General features: G+C 32.1%; 1 protein-coding gene across 7 annotated transcripts in view; it reads right to left on the reverse strand.

The window, feature by feature from the left end:
• LOC109546936 (uncharacterized protein CG43867) overlaps nucleotides 1-12,693 on the reverse strand; it is a 178,826-nt gene extending 166,133 nt beyond the window's left edge. For all 7 annotated transcript variants that reach the window (XM_048670484.1, XM_048670487.1, XM_048670485.1 and 4 more), the window contains exon 1: nucleotides 12,368-12,693. The gene's annotated coding sequence lies outside the window, so the exon portion shown is untranslated. The remainder of the gene's footprint in view (nucleotides 1-12,367) is intronic.
• Nucleotides 12,694-14,505: the final 1,812 nt, after the last annotated feature.

A 14,505-nucleotide genomic window follows, 5' to 3' on the forward strand; every position in this document is an offset into this window, starting at 1 on the left:
TTATATTACTGTTGATGAAAGCACGGATGCTTGTGGTCGATATATCGCACATCTTATGATTGGAGCCTTACAAGAAGATAATCCGAGTAAAGCCTATTTTTCCGATAATCCGATTAAAGCCCAGTAAACAGTATTTTTGTTGGTAAATCATCCAACGCAATTACACCTTGGCTTTATAGCTTGCTACCCAAATTGCAATACTGTCCTATTACATCGGTAGATGTTGAAAGAACCTTTTCTGTATATAAACATATATTTACTGACAGGAGGCAATCATTTTTATTGGAAAACTTTGAAAAGTATTTAATTATAAATTCCTACTATACAATTTCAAATTAAAATGTTTTTATAATTCTGTTTTAATGTATTTTATATCTTCGCTTTCCTTGACTTTTTCAAGAAATAAATATTTTCCATCAAATCAATGTTTGTATGTTTTTAAAAGTAATTTCACATGTTAAATAAATGCATACCATTACATATTTGGCCAAATAAATGCATATACTTGCATATTTGGAATAAAAATTATGCATATATATGCGCATATTTTGATTGAATTTAACTGCATATATTCCGCGCTTTATTTATCACATACACGATTGCAGATGCGGAAAAGAATTCCAATAGAACTGGAATTTTTGAGTGTGTCAGACGGCCAATAGTTATCCATTCGAGAGAATACAGTAATTTTCTTCGTCTGTGACTCTTTGAAGAGTAAAAACAGTTTGAAACAATATTACTGCGAATAAATGAGATAATGGCAAAAAACTAGACATATATTGGCAGCCACCTTCTATGTCAATGACTGCACTATTTACATGAATTTTCCCATGTTCTTCTAACTGTAATTATGTGAGAAAATTGCGTTACCTTTTGTGATATAAATCAATATTACTAGGTGTTCCAAATTAGTTTTAATATGAAACACTACTGTATTTCCATTTAAATAATTAATCTACATTATCTGTGTTTTGTCAGTTTTGTGTTTATTTTTCTGTTTCTGTCATCTTGTGCTTTTCAAATAAACCCCAGCAATACCTTACGAATAGTAACTCGAAATTCAAATCACGCCATATAAAAGTTAATTTTGCAATATTAAATGAAGCCAAAAACTATTCATTAAACCATTACGGTTTAACATTTTTAAAACAATACGAAAAAGCATGAATAGTCTTTTCAATTCCAAAATCATGATATGCTTAGAATACATGTTGCACAATGCGAATAGAAACCAGCAAGTCTCATGTGAGCGATATCTAGAACAATACCCAGAGCGTTTGCAAACTCCCATTATTCCTATTTTAGTATATTGGATACATTTTTGAAGCCTTTGGTTGTTTCAGTAAACCTCGAAATGCTTACTGCGAATGACTATTATCTGAAAATAACGGTGCTCGAATAATTGAGTGAGTTTTGTTCAAAAATAAAAATAATTTCAATTATTATTTTGAAATATTGTTAGAAATGCACATTGCAAAAACGTTTTTAAAGTAGTGAAAGACATTCAATTATCATGGGGAGTAATGAATTGTTTTTATTTTAGACTTGTGTTTTCAACCTGAGCCTGAGAAGCTGACAAATGAGCGGATCTAGTGAAAATGGCATAAAAGTGTAGAAAAGCGACTTGAATAAAGAAAACAAGGTTTAAATTTTACAAATAATATATTGGAAGTTTGATACAAGATGATATAGAGTTATGAGAGTAATCTTACTTGAAAATCCGATAGATCATTTATTAAGGAAAATGTAAAGAACGTGATTTGCTTTAAAACCTTCTCTGCGACACAAGATTAGTTGATGCAAAAAATTGACTTTAAAAATAATTCAATAATTTTTCCTTCATGTGCCTGTTTCTAAACACCTTTGGGTAATAGATCCCCAAACCCTTAATCTAAAGATGCAATAAAGATTCGAAGCGCTGGATAGGTACTGAATTACTTATTCGTAAGAATTTTGCATCGTTTTGTCAAATCAAAAACTCTTTTTTAAGCACGAGCTTCTTGCATAAAAGTTAATACATCCACTAAAAAAATAGAAGTGATTCCAGCTATCAAGTAAAATGTTCCGATAATTTTTGTATCAAGACACTCAAGAATTTGTTTTTTGCCCAAAGCTGATGAACTCGGAAGCTTGATCAAAATATGTATAAGCCTTTTCATTAAGATCGATCGTAATTTCATTCTCCGGACTTCTCTTTTTTCTTTAAGAAATTTGTGCATTAATAGCAGGGAAACCAAACATATTTTCTTAACAAAAGTGAAGTTACTTCGTGATTTTTTAATTCAAAGAATACTATACACCCTGTATATTTCCAAAAAGGAAAAAAATAAATGGCATGTTGGGAGTCACCCCACAATACATCACGGTAATCCCTTTTATTTCCCAATTCAAAGCCCAATCAAAAAAGCGCTAAAGCTAATTATCAAAACGTACTTATAACTAGACTATAAATACACCTACACGTTGGAATCGAGAGCATAATTTTGGGGCAAATCCCTGAAGTTTTATTTACAGCGAAGCGAAACCGCCGGATCAATTTCAAACTCAATATAACTTTCCATAGGGAGATATTTGGAATCGACGAGTTTCATATTTTTAAAATGATTTTATGCTGTTGACAGTACGGAAAAACAGGTTCTGAAGTTTGATGTTTAAATATAGTCTGCTTATGAATAACATTCCAGCGCAAAATGTAAACATCTAAAGTCTGGCAACTAAGTTGAAGAAAAAAATATACATTCTGTTCATAAGTAAAGAATAATCTCGTTACTTCTCAGACACAAAGAGAGTCAGACGTTGGAAGAGGAATTGTTCAGTTTATAATACGATTCTTCGAATTTCTTTATTTTCTCTTTTATCTTTATGACGCAAAATTGCAGAATATGTTTAATTCAAATGTGTTGCATTTCCGTCAAATTTTTTAGAATTAATCAAAGATCAAAAATGTTTAAACTCGCATCTAAGTTCGCATCGAAAGTCAAACCAATAATTCTAACAAGACAGTATTTTAGATAATGAGAAAGCTAAAAGTGAATATAGTGCAAAAGAAAATTATCGAAGTGATTTACCAGCTGGAAGAAATGAAAACGATGGAGATGACAACTATGAGGAAGACGATAGTTTTGAATATAATAGTAATAAAAGTATAAAATAAAAAGAATTCTTTGAGGTTTGAGAAGAAAATATACTCGTTTTACAGGTAAAATCCATATAGGGTATGAAAATTCGTTGCATATGTTCAAAAGAAGAAAAAAATGATCAAAATTCTGTGAAATTAACGAGAAAGAAAATAACGGATTTCAAAAAAGCGGATATATATTTTAGGAAAAACGACGATAACAGAAACGAAAAAGTGGAACAACAAAAAATATGACACTGTAATCAGAAGAACTACATCCAATTTTTTTAATGCAATACCATGTTAGAAATTTTAAAACAATGTTCTGCAGAACTTGATCCTCTCGCTGAAGAACCTAAAGAATTTAATTATGAAATAAAAAGCTTCGAGAAGAAAACGTCGATAAAAGACTCAATTGAAAGAAAAATTTTATTTTATTTTATAGATTTCAATAAACTTAATTTAGTTGCTTCAATCCGACCTGGGCGTAAAATAGGCGATTCTACTTTTCTAATTATAAGAGCCCTGAAATTTAAACCTAAATGTTTGAATTTAAACTGGAATTTTCCGAACAATTTTTAACGTTACCTAGATTACGAAAAAAATATGGAACTAGCACAAAAGGAGATTCTCCAATTCTATAGAAAGTCTATAGAAAAATAAATTATAAATTAAACAAGAACAATGTTACCACTTACAATCGTTAAAAAACGAAACGGAGCAAGATTACATTTGATGATTCCCTGAGCATGATTAAATTAGAATTACAAATGTCCAGTGTTGGTTCATTAATGCACAATTTTTAAGTTTTACTTCTTGTTATTCATGGTTTTGTGCACCTGGTAATATAAAAATCTTCATATTATTTCAAAAAATAAAATTGCCATGTCCAGAATGAGGGAAATTTACCAATGTCCGTGGATTTTTCTAAAAATGTTTGCTGTTGTGCTTTGTATTGTAATTTTAGTGAGAGCTTGAATGCAATATTCGAGTAGAATAGAAATCATAGAGGCAAAAAAAATTTTTGCTGTAAATAGTTTTTCTTGCCTCCTGAAAAAATTCGCTCCTGGACTTGGGCACTTTGGATATTATCATGTTAAGTTAAATATTTTGTTTTCTAAAAATATATGATATACAAACGTGAGTGCACACCTCAAAAAACTTGGCAAATCCTACTTCACGCAAGCAATTTTATTCACATTTCAATAATTCCACAAAGGAGACTGAACCAAGATTTATTATGATTTATGTAAAATCAATTAAACAATTTTGAAGTTTTGTACGAAAATATTATCAGTATGCATTTTTTAAAACCTCTATCCATACTGATATCATTTATGTTAGTTGCCAAACTCATCTACCTGCTAAATGTAAATTTTAAACTTATGTTCCCAAAAGTATCATACGTGCTTCAAAGTTCGTTTGTACCAAAGTGTCCCGGCTTCACCACCTTCATGAATGTGGTGTAATTTCCGGCATTAAATCAGTTCGTCCGTAGACTGACTGAATTACTCAATTGCAAACTGGATGAATTGACGAACAGCAATTAGTAAGATAAGAGCAGGTAATAGGAAAAAATATTTCGTGATGCAGAACATAACCATAAACCACTAAAGCAAATATTTTTAGAAACACGAAGGCAATTTACAGCGGTTTTTATTTGAAAACCAACTACTTTTTTAGAAGTTGATATAGTTTTATTACCCTTTCGCACGCTTAATGAAATAGAAGTCACTCTCTATATAGGCGAGAATATTTTCAGGCAATTGTCGCTCAGTTCTGACAAAGCAGAGCAACATTTTAATTAAGCAATCTTCAACTTTCCAAATAAAATCCATCAATTGCTTTGATACAATATATATTTTATGATTGTAGATTTTCAGTGATTCCTAATAAGCATCTTTAAAGCATCTTTTTGTTGAATAAATGAGCATAAATATTCCATTGCGATGATGTCTAAGTGTAAGAAGCCGGCTTAATATTGCTACAGCAGCGATTTGTCTAAGTCGTAAAAGCTGGAGAAAAAAATATAATTTCTAGGGAAACCAAAGAAAACCTCATGACAGTTTCTTGTTGGAAATTGTTTGATGATCCATATTTTATAAAGGAGGGGCGACCAACCCGTGATTTATCATCGTAGAAGTTTTGATGGCAAAGCCAAGAAAAAGTGTGAAAATATGAAAAGGGAAAATCTGACCTCAAAATGCAATATATCGTTACCGGGTAAAGACTAGAGGCCATAAAGAGAATCAATGTAACATATTTTCCAGGATTTGGCAATGTGGGTAATTTCCTGTCATACAAAAATTAAATAAAGCATTGAAACATCCAATTAGTGAATACTTATATATTTTTTAAGTTTTGCAGAAGTATATGAGCATCTATTAATAACTAATATCAAAAACGTGTTTTAAGAGCAATAAGATTAACGTTAGTTAAAGTAGATGAAAATCCGGAATAAATATTATTATCGCCGAGGAAATGGGAACGACTCAACAGTTTTATTGAAACACCTGGCGCCTTAAAGAGACCTTCAAATATTGATTTACTGTCCAAACTAGAAGACACAACCGAACACAACATATCCTTACAAAATATCAGAGCAACGATTGCATTAAAACAGGGAACTTTAGTCATGAAATATCTGAAGCTGCTTGCATAACATATTGATTAAATTCGCATTAATAACCTTCAAATGTATACTAAAAAAACGAAAGTGCTGAAATACCAATCAATTTCATTAATGGAAATGAAAGTATAATATTTACCCTTGGATTGAAAGGGCGTATCCAAACAACAATTGATGTTAATTATTGAAAATATCGTATAGGGGCAGTTAATTAAGGGAATATTACGTGTTATTGATAAACGGTCGATTAACAGTTTTACTGTCGCCAAAGGAAATTAAACCGAAATTGGCTCAAACGATTGGCTATCTACGGATGTGCAGAAAGCTGTCAACCCCTAAAAGCCCCGGGAACGGAAAAGTAGCCTATTTCCGGCCCGACGCCGATAGCCATCCACTTCTTCCCGAAAAAATTGTGGTGAAAGTATCCTGAATCCCGGTTTCACATGAAAAATCCGATGTAATTCTGCATGCTTCAATTATTTAGAAACCTGATTATTGTAATTGATTCAACAATTTATGTAATACAGTACTACGAAAGACTTTAATATATTTATATAAAATGTATTTTTTGAGGACCGTCCAGGTCAATATATTTTTTAAATATTTTTCTTCGGCGAAACGAATTACTACGAAAGTACGTTTTGGAGAAAAATAATCGAATGATATGGGCCGTTTCGCCATATATTCCCCTTGATTAATGTTTGTGTAATATCTTTGAGATATTGTTGGTGGTTCTACCTATTTTACCAAGTGATTCGAGAATTATTTTTCCCTTTTTTTAAGTTAAAATCGGAAATAAAATATTTAAGATAATTCTTTAAATGCCTCATTTATTCTAAATGAAATGCGGAATCAATTTTGGGTTATGTACCCTTGCAAATGTTTGAAACCCAGTTTGATTTTGAGCATAATACAATTGATTTAAATAGTAAAATTAAATTCAAAATAATCATAAATATTTAGAAAATTGCGTAAAGAGTTTTATATTCTAAATGTCGTAGTCATGCACATATGTATGTATTATCTAAAAAGCTGCTTCTGTTTTTTAACTTGCTGTTCAGAAATAAAAAATAACTATAATAGAACCAGACGAGTAAAACATTTATTGTATATGGAAAACTTTCCACAACCATCCTTATTCAAAGTAAGACCGTATTTCGATCAGGACTTCTTATCACTTCTTCAACTGTATTAACCTTTCGCAACTTCACACATCTAAAAGCACTGACGATGTTTACGAAATCATCATAAAATCGAAAATGCGCAAAGTGTATGTGCTCTTTCGGGATACAATATGATAAAAAGCCTGTATCAGGCTCTCCACAATCCAAAATTTATGAAAATCGATGTGACAAAAGACCAGTTTGCATATCTTATATAAGGGTGTTATACGACATGAGGGACAGATAAGGGGACCTTATTTATTTATATGAAACGCGCCATATTTTCGATATGCCATAAAAAAAAGCAAAATCACTAGAAGAAAATCTTTATCGTTGGAAAGAATAAAAACGCTTTTCGCGTACTTAATCAATACATTTAATGAGGAGATTTTTAAAAGTAACAAATTGTAATAAATGCTGCTTATAAAAAATTACAACTGTTTCAATAATATACAGGGTGCCATACATGCACATGATCAAACGGGTACCGCGACATTGTTTGTCCCATGGTCAAAGTTCTTAAATTATTTTTTATTTATTTTTTTGATAAATTGAGACAATGAATCGATCGATTTTAATAAAACTTGCTGTGAATTTTCCTATGCAGGACGCACATTTTCATGGAGCAACCGGGTTCATGTGCTTTCGGCAATGGGGAATTCTTTATTGTCTTGGTCAAAAAAAGTTTTTATTTGGTAGCTAAAATCAACTGATTTTTTTGAGTTCATGCGCTAATTTTCTTTTGACATTTTCGTCCTCTTTGTAAAATATTTTAGCATTCATAATTTTTGCGCAAAAAAAAATATTTCTGTTTCCTTGCAACTGACAATTTTAGCCGTTCATGAATTTTTAATAAATATTTTTTGTGCTCAAAAACTATGAATGCGACAAGATTTCACGAGGAGCCCAAACATGTTCAAAAAGGATCAGTGCGTCAAGTCAAAAAAATGCAGAATAATTGATTCAGCTACAAAATAAAAAGTTCTGCTAGTTTTCCTACGAAGACACCACTTGTTCAAAGCCGATGAACTCGGTTGCTTCATCAAAACATAAGTCTTGCATAGGAAAAAATTTGCAGTGAGTTTCATTAAAATCCATAGTACGATTCTCCCGATATTTCAAAAAACGTAATTTTTTGAAAAACTTTTTTCCTCAATAGTAATGGAGCCAGAATTTTTTTCGTAATATAACTCTACTCAGATCGTCTGCTTTTGAGCCAAAAAATGTGTCAGTGCTCTTTTGAACATGTGTTTACGGGACGCCCTGTATAAATATGAGCGTGTTTGTCTGCAGCGGGATTTCAGACAGTTAGGCGAAATATTTTACTTATTTTGCAGCAGCTCTAGATTTTGCCTATTTAACTGAATTTTAAAGTGTCATTAAGGAAACTTTCACGCTAAAAATTTTTCTCAATACTACTGCCTAATTGTAAGTTCCCTGTACCCCTCCATATTCTCTCAAGATCTTACAGAATAGCAAGTTAACTTCATCTTCCAAATAGAAAAGTTTCGCATAAATGCTTTCGAATTTAAAATGGCAAACCCACATTTTATCTGAAATTCGGATCAAATTAATTTTAGCATCAAACACCTTGAATCCTTTGTAAGTAAATGTTTGTTATTCCCCAGATTACTGAGGTTTTTCACTTCAATATTTTGTTGCTCCAAATCATAAACTGTAAGCAACACAAACATCATCATATCAAGATATAAAATTATATCAAAATTAAAAGTCCCAATATTTTAGCTATTTTTCTAAAGTGATAATTTATGAAAATTCTACACGCTCTTTCAACATTGACATGATGACTTAACTATTAGGGGCAACAGTATGTTGTGGTGTCACACCCTAATCTCTTTCTGATGGCAGTAAAACCCACCATAAACATATGAGAGAGCACGCATCTCATTATTGGAGCTTTTGTATCAGGAACATAATTTATCCAAAATGCGTGTTCGCTATTATGGTGAATACTACGTACAATCGAATCGACAAGGTGAAATCCAGATAAATTGATGGATTTTGGTGAAATATGGGCTAAAAAGTTCAATATCGAATAATGATGGCTTTGAGTTGTTTACTGTGTAGGTACAAATAAATACTCCTCGTTTGTAATAAATGGTTTTTTTAACTACAATCATATGGCTTTTGCCGACTATTCTTCTAAAGTAAGTCGCAGTATCGGTTCTGCTATGATCAGCATGATTTAAGGACAAAAGGCGCCACAGCAGAAACCAGCATTTAGTCATTAGAGGTTCAGTCTCAGATAGTCAGTCTAAAGATAGTCAATTTTAAAATATACGGTCTGTAAGTCATAAGTCATAAGTCATAGTTAAGGTTTGGTTACAAATAGAGTCTGTATTGTTTGTATTAATTTGGAAATATATTGTTTTTAGAGACGAAACTTTCAAGTTGATCAATAAAATTCTAGAGTCACCACCTGAGAAGTCACCATTATTTACCCCATTTCTCTTGCGAGAAGTCATTTTGACCCCCTGGGTCAATAATGATAATAAAATTCCTAGGTAAATAATGAAAGATGTATACGTTTTTCATTATTTAAGTGAGATTGCACCCATTTTCACTTCCAAATTCACTGTAACTTTAAGATTCACTAATTTTTCGCTTTTCCGCGAAGTTTTTCATATAAATTTTGTCTGTTTCCTGGAGACCGAAAAAATATATGGCGGCAGTTTGACAACTAAACGTCAAGCTATCAACTCAACTCAAAACTTCAGAAAATGACTGGTAAATTAAAAATTTAATTAAATTTGATAGTAAAGAAATAATAATTCAGAACCTTAACCTGTATAAGTGTAATATTGAAAATAATCCAGTGGTTAGATCGAAATTGTCAAAACCCGATAAAAAAATAATTGCTCGAACTTTAATCAAATAAAGTTCCTTTCTCCCCATCGCAAAATTTCCATTTACATCTCATGATCAGGAAACGAATGAAAGAAGCCCGATCGCTTGGCCGAAGAGAAAAATAAATTAAAATTCGGAATTAATCTTAAATAGAACCTTAAAGGGAGTGCGTTTTCTTATAATAGGATTAGAGATGGACCATTTAAAGTATATTGAATATTTACAGACAAAGAGCTTTCTTCGAGTTTACAGCTTTATTCTTGGGATATTCGCATTGCCAGATTCGAATTAAATTTGAAAGGATCTTGGAGTGTATGACTCTTGAACTTCGATGGATATTGAATTCCACAGTGTGGATAGCTGCAAATAGGGAGATTTGTTCGTTGAATATTGTATTCCAGTAGAGGGTTTTTCCTTTGTAAATGCTAACGTAGAAGTGGCAGCTCGAGTGTGTGAAAGCAATGGCAAACGGGTGTTAAATATTTTATTGAAAATTTAACTATGAACTTGCAAGGAACAAAAATTAAAATTAAGTATTTATCCTAGAGCCACAACTCTATGACGAAACCATTTTATAAATTCAATTTTTATTTCAAGAAGCTCTCTTTATAAATTTTATTGTAATTTAACAGCTTTTATGTTTTTATCAATTTAGCACAAAAATTAAATAACATTCAGATCAAATCATGTTTTTTTTGCAGATTAATCATAAAAAGATGGGAAGAAGACAGAAAACGGGAACAACAAAAAAAACATAAAAATTTTATTTCCTTTTCCAAAAGTTGTCCTTTGGAAAATCAATTTTATTTCGTACATTTTAAAGGTTGATTACGACTTACTTTTAACAAGTTCAATTGGATTTATTGGACTGTATCTATTTGTCAATTATGTCCGGCTATTCGTCCGTTCGTTCGAATATGTTCATCTATAATTATTACATCATAATTTGCCGGTGTTTCCATATTTATAAGCAATATTATTTTATACTTTTCATGCTTACGCAAAATGTGCTCTCTTCGAACTCATATAATGAGTCAATCAATGTTCATTTAAGATTTTGGTAGCTTTAAGTGGTTTTTACGTAAATGATAGTTTTCAACGGTTTGGCTTAGGTGAGAAATTGAAATATTCTCTGTTGAAAAACACATAAATAAGCAAACAATTTTTGATTGCCATTCATTATTCTAAATTGGCAAATAACTTACCTACTTGCGATTCATTGTATATGTGTATTTATAATAATTGAATAAAATACTAACAAATGGTACAAATTGCAGATTCACTTTTAAATTGTCTGCAGGGTTATGATAATAAACCAAATAAATAAAATATATTTTTTTGCGGAGCATGAAAAAATTTAAACGTCATGAAAAAAACTAAAAAAACGTCTATAAGACTCATGTCCTATGATAGCAGAAATAATATAACACTAGTAATTATCATTCCTTGAGAATTACAATTTAAAAAAATTCCAACTAAAAGCACTGGCTTTTCCTCAATATGCCTTCTAGTTTCAAATATTTCCATTCGAGATTGATGATATTAATCAAAAAAAGTCTCCTAAGCAGCTACCAAGCAGACACTGAATTTATGGTTTAGTTTTTTGTCGATGCCTAAGTGATTTTTTTTTAAATAAAAACTAATTTTTTAATGAATTTCCCTAAAAATACGCCATTTTAAATACCCGGTAAGCATAGCAAACATTTGAAAAAGTGATTTATGCAAATGTGAAATGCCATTATATGATACTTTATTAAACATAACTCAAATAATAGTTGTTTAAGTACAACTAAAATTATAAAAATGTACAAATAGAAGAAACCAAAATTCAGCTTAATTTCCCGAAATATTCGCCAAGATCGTGCAATTAAACATCATTAGACTTTCTTCTTTAGATCTTTCCGATTTAACCAGAAGAAGAGAAATGTTGAACAGTTACTTATTATGGGAAGAAAATTGTAAAAATCGTCAATAAAATGACCATGTGTACAAAAAATCTAAATGGACATTTGCCTGTTTTTGTCATCTATTAGTCCACGTTTAATGTGGTTAACACACAAACTAAAAAAATGGATTCAAGCAATTACGCTAAACCGTTACTATGCGCAATTCCTGCAACTTATATAATCAGAATCGTTCAAAGTACGCAAAAATGAAAGAAATTAAAAACGCTGGAAAGTGAAATGTTTAATCGAAGTATGTCAAATGTGGATGTAAAAATGAAAATTCACGAAAGTGTTTTCTGCGGAATCAAATGTGGCATTAAAATGCAACTAATTCAACCGTTTGTGGATATATATCTGCAAATAAAAAAAATTTGCTCCGGCAAATACAAAGAATCGATAACAAATTAAAAATATTTTTGAAACAGTTAATTAAATTTCTCAATAAACTTGTTGATTTCTTTGAACACTTTGCCTCTCAAGCGAATAAAAACTAAATAAATAATTCATTGATATTCGTCGCTTAATGATTTACACAGAGCTCGAAATTTATTAATTTTTTTCTGCTCTGGCTTAATTTGACTGTATGACAGCAATTATGTAAATCTGTTTTTGTAAAAATAAGTTGTTATTTTCCAAAACTTACCCACTTCAAATGCAATGCCATAGATTCTCCGTTTAAACAATTTACAAGCAATGTCCCGCCATATTTTCCAGGTTAGAGATCGAAGAAAAGAATCTTTTTGTAGACGTCGAATACCATAAATAAAGCATTTATTATTAAAATTAACACCACCCCGAACGCGGACATTCATGCCGATTTTAAACTGGATGGAGCGCAAGCGTTGGCTCTGCCGATCAGCTGTTAGCTTTGATCTTTTCCAGGGCGCCTGGAAATGCGACATTCCTAAATATAATATGATAACACCCACACTTCGCCATTCTGGCAAGATCCGAATTTTTTGTTAACAACTTTTTTGAGTCAAATAAACCGCAAATGAAGCACAAACAACTGAGTCCATGTACATAAAGTCCGCGACACTCGATTACTCTCACCAACAGATTTGAAGCGATTTTCGTTAATAGTCAAAATTTTGGTAAGTAAGCCACGTATCATTGGATACAATGTTTTAATAGTATTCGTCCAACAATTCTCGTTCTTCACAATGGAGAAATTGTTAGAATCAACTATAACGATTGATAGTGCGACACTTGATTACTCTCATTGGTAGGTCGCTAGCCAAGTAGAAGAAACAAAACCGGAATTAGAAACAACGGATTAGTCTATATTTTGCGTGCGTCGTGCAAGGACGTATTTTGTTCGGCTGCGAAAGAATCTAAACCGATAAGAATTTCACCACGCCCGGGCGTGTGTACGGTGCATTCCTTGACACGGTTGAAGACCAATACAATCAATAGAACATTATTGAAAAAGCAATAATCACGGAACATCTAACACGAACAACGATGGTGGAAGAGCGGCTAATGCAACAAAACCAACACCTCTTTGCAGAAAATGTTCAGAGATCTAAAAACGAACAAGCCATATACAATGCATGGTTCCAGTCTGAAAATGAGAGAAAGAAACTTGAAGCAACTGTAAAACTGCTACAACGCAAAATCTATTACGAAATCTAAATTACAAATAACTCAACCAAAGCCAAATATTAGCGACGGCGCTACTGCCATTATATACGAAACAGATGGAGATGAACTTGCTTACGAAACAGATACTGCTTCAACATCCAACCCCAAACCACAAAAACCCTCCAGCAATCAAGGTAATATACCTAGAAAGGCACAAACTGAACAAGAAAACGTTAGAAGGCCACGACCAATCATAATAGAAAATGTAACGAACTATTCACAAATGCGTGCTGCATATACAAGTGCACAAATTCCGACAGAGAGTTATCAAAGCAAAATACTCAACAACAACAAAGTTAAAATTAATGTTACAAACCCAGAAACATATCGAGCTATTACTGCCCTCCTAAACAACAAAGGAGTTCAGTGGCACTCGTACGAAGATAAACAAATAAGAGATATTAGAGTGATGATCAAAAACCTACAAACAAACAAAAATGACTCACAGCAGAACAGAAAAAGGAAAGGCGAGCCAATCATATTCAAGAAACAGTACCACTAAACATGTTTATTGTGTCATTTGATAATGAAACAGAAATCGATCAAATATATAGTATCAAAACTGTGCTGCACTCTACAGTACAAATAGAACCACTGAGAAGAAATAAATTCATACCACAATGTAAACGTTGCCAACAATACGGACATACACGCAACTTCTGCCACAAAACCCCCAGGTGCGTGAAGTGTGGAAAATCTCTGACGCTGATCCAAAATGCGTACACTGCGGAGAGAATCATCCAGCAAATTATCGTGGATGTGAAGTCTACAAAGAGATACTAAAATACAGAAATAAGTCTCACAAAAAACCAACATAGTCAGGGTCCCTCCGCCAAAGTGGAAGAGAAAACGCAAAAAGCACCAATTCACAGCCAAACACTCTCCCAGAACAACCATCAAATGGAAATTCTGCAGTCCCGAAACCATCATACAGTGACAAAACAAAAGGTAAACCACAAAACTCAATGGAATCAATGTTGCAGCAAATCCTGCAGCGGTTAGATAAAATTGAATCCAACATCAATAATGCCTAATTTCCTACGCATTATGGAATGAGATGCAAATGGTTTTCTGCCGCATAAGGACGAGCTGTAGGCAATCCTAAGTTCTGAAAATATTGATATTTCCTTGATTTCT

Source organism: Dendroctonus ponderosae, unplaced genomic scaffold, assembly GCF_020466585.1.
Source record: "Dendroctonus ponderosae isolate FM_Combo_2020 unplaced genomic scaffold, Dpon_F_20191213v2 Dpon_F_20191213_1, whole genome shotgun sequence".
Classification (NCBI taxonomy): Eukaryota; Metazoa; Arthropoda; class Insecta; order Coleoptera; family Curculionidae; genus Dendroctonus; species Dendroctonus ponderosae.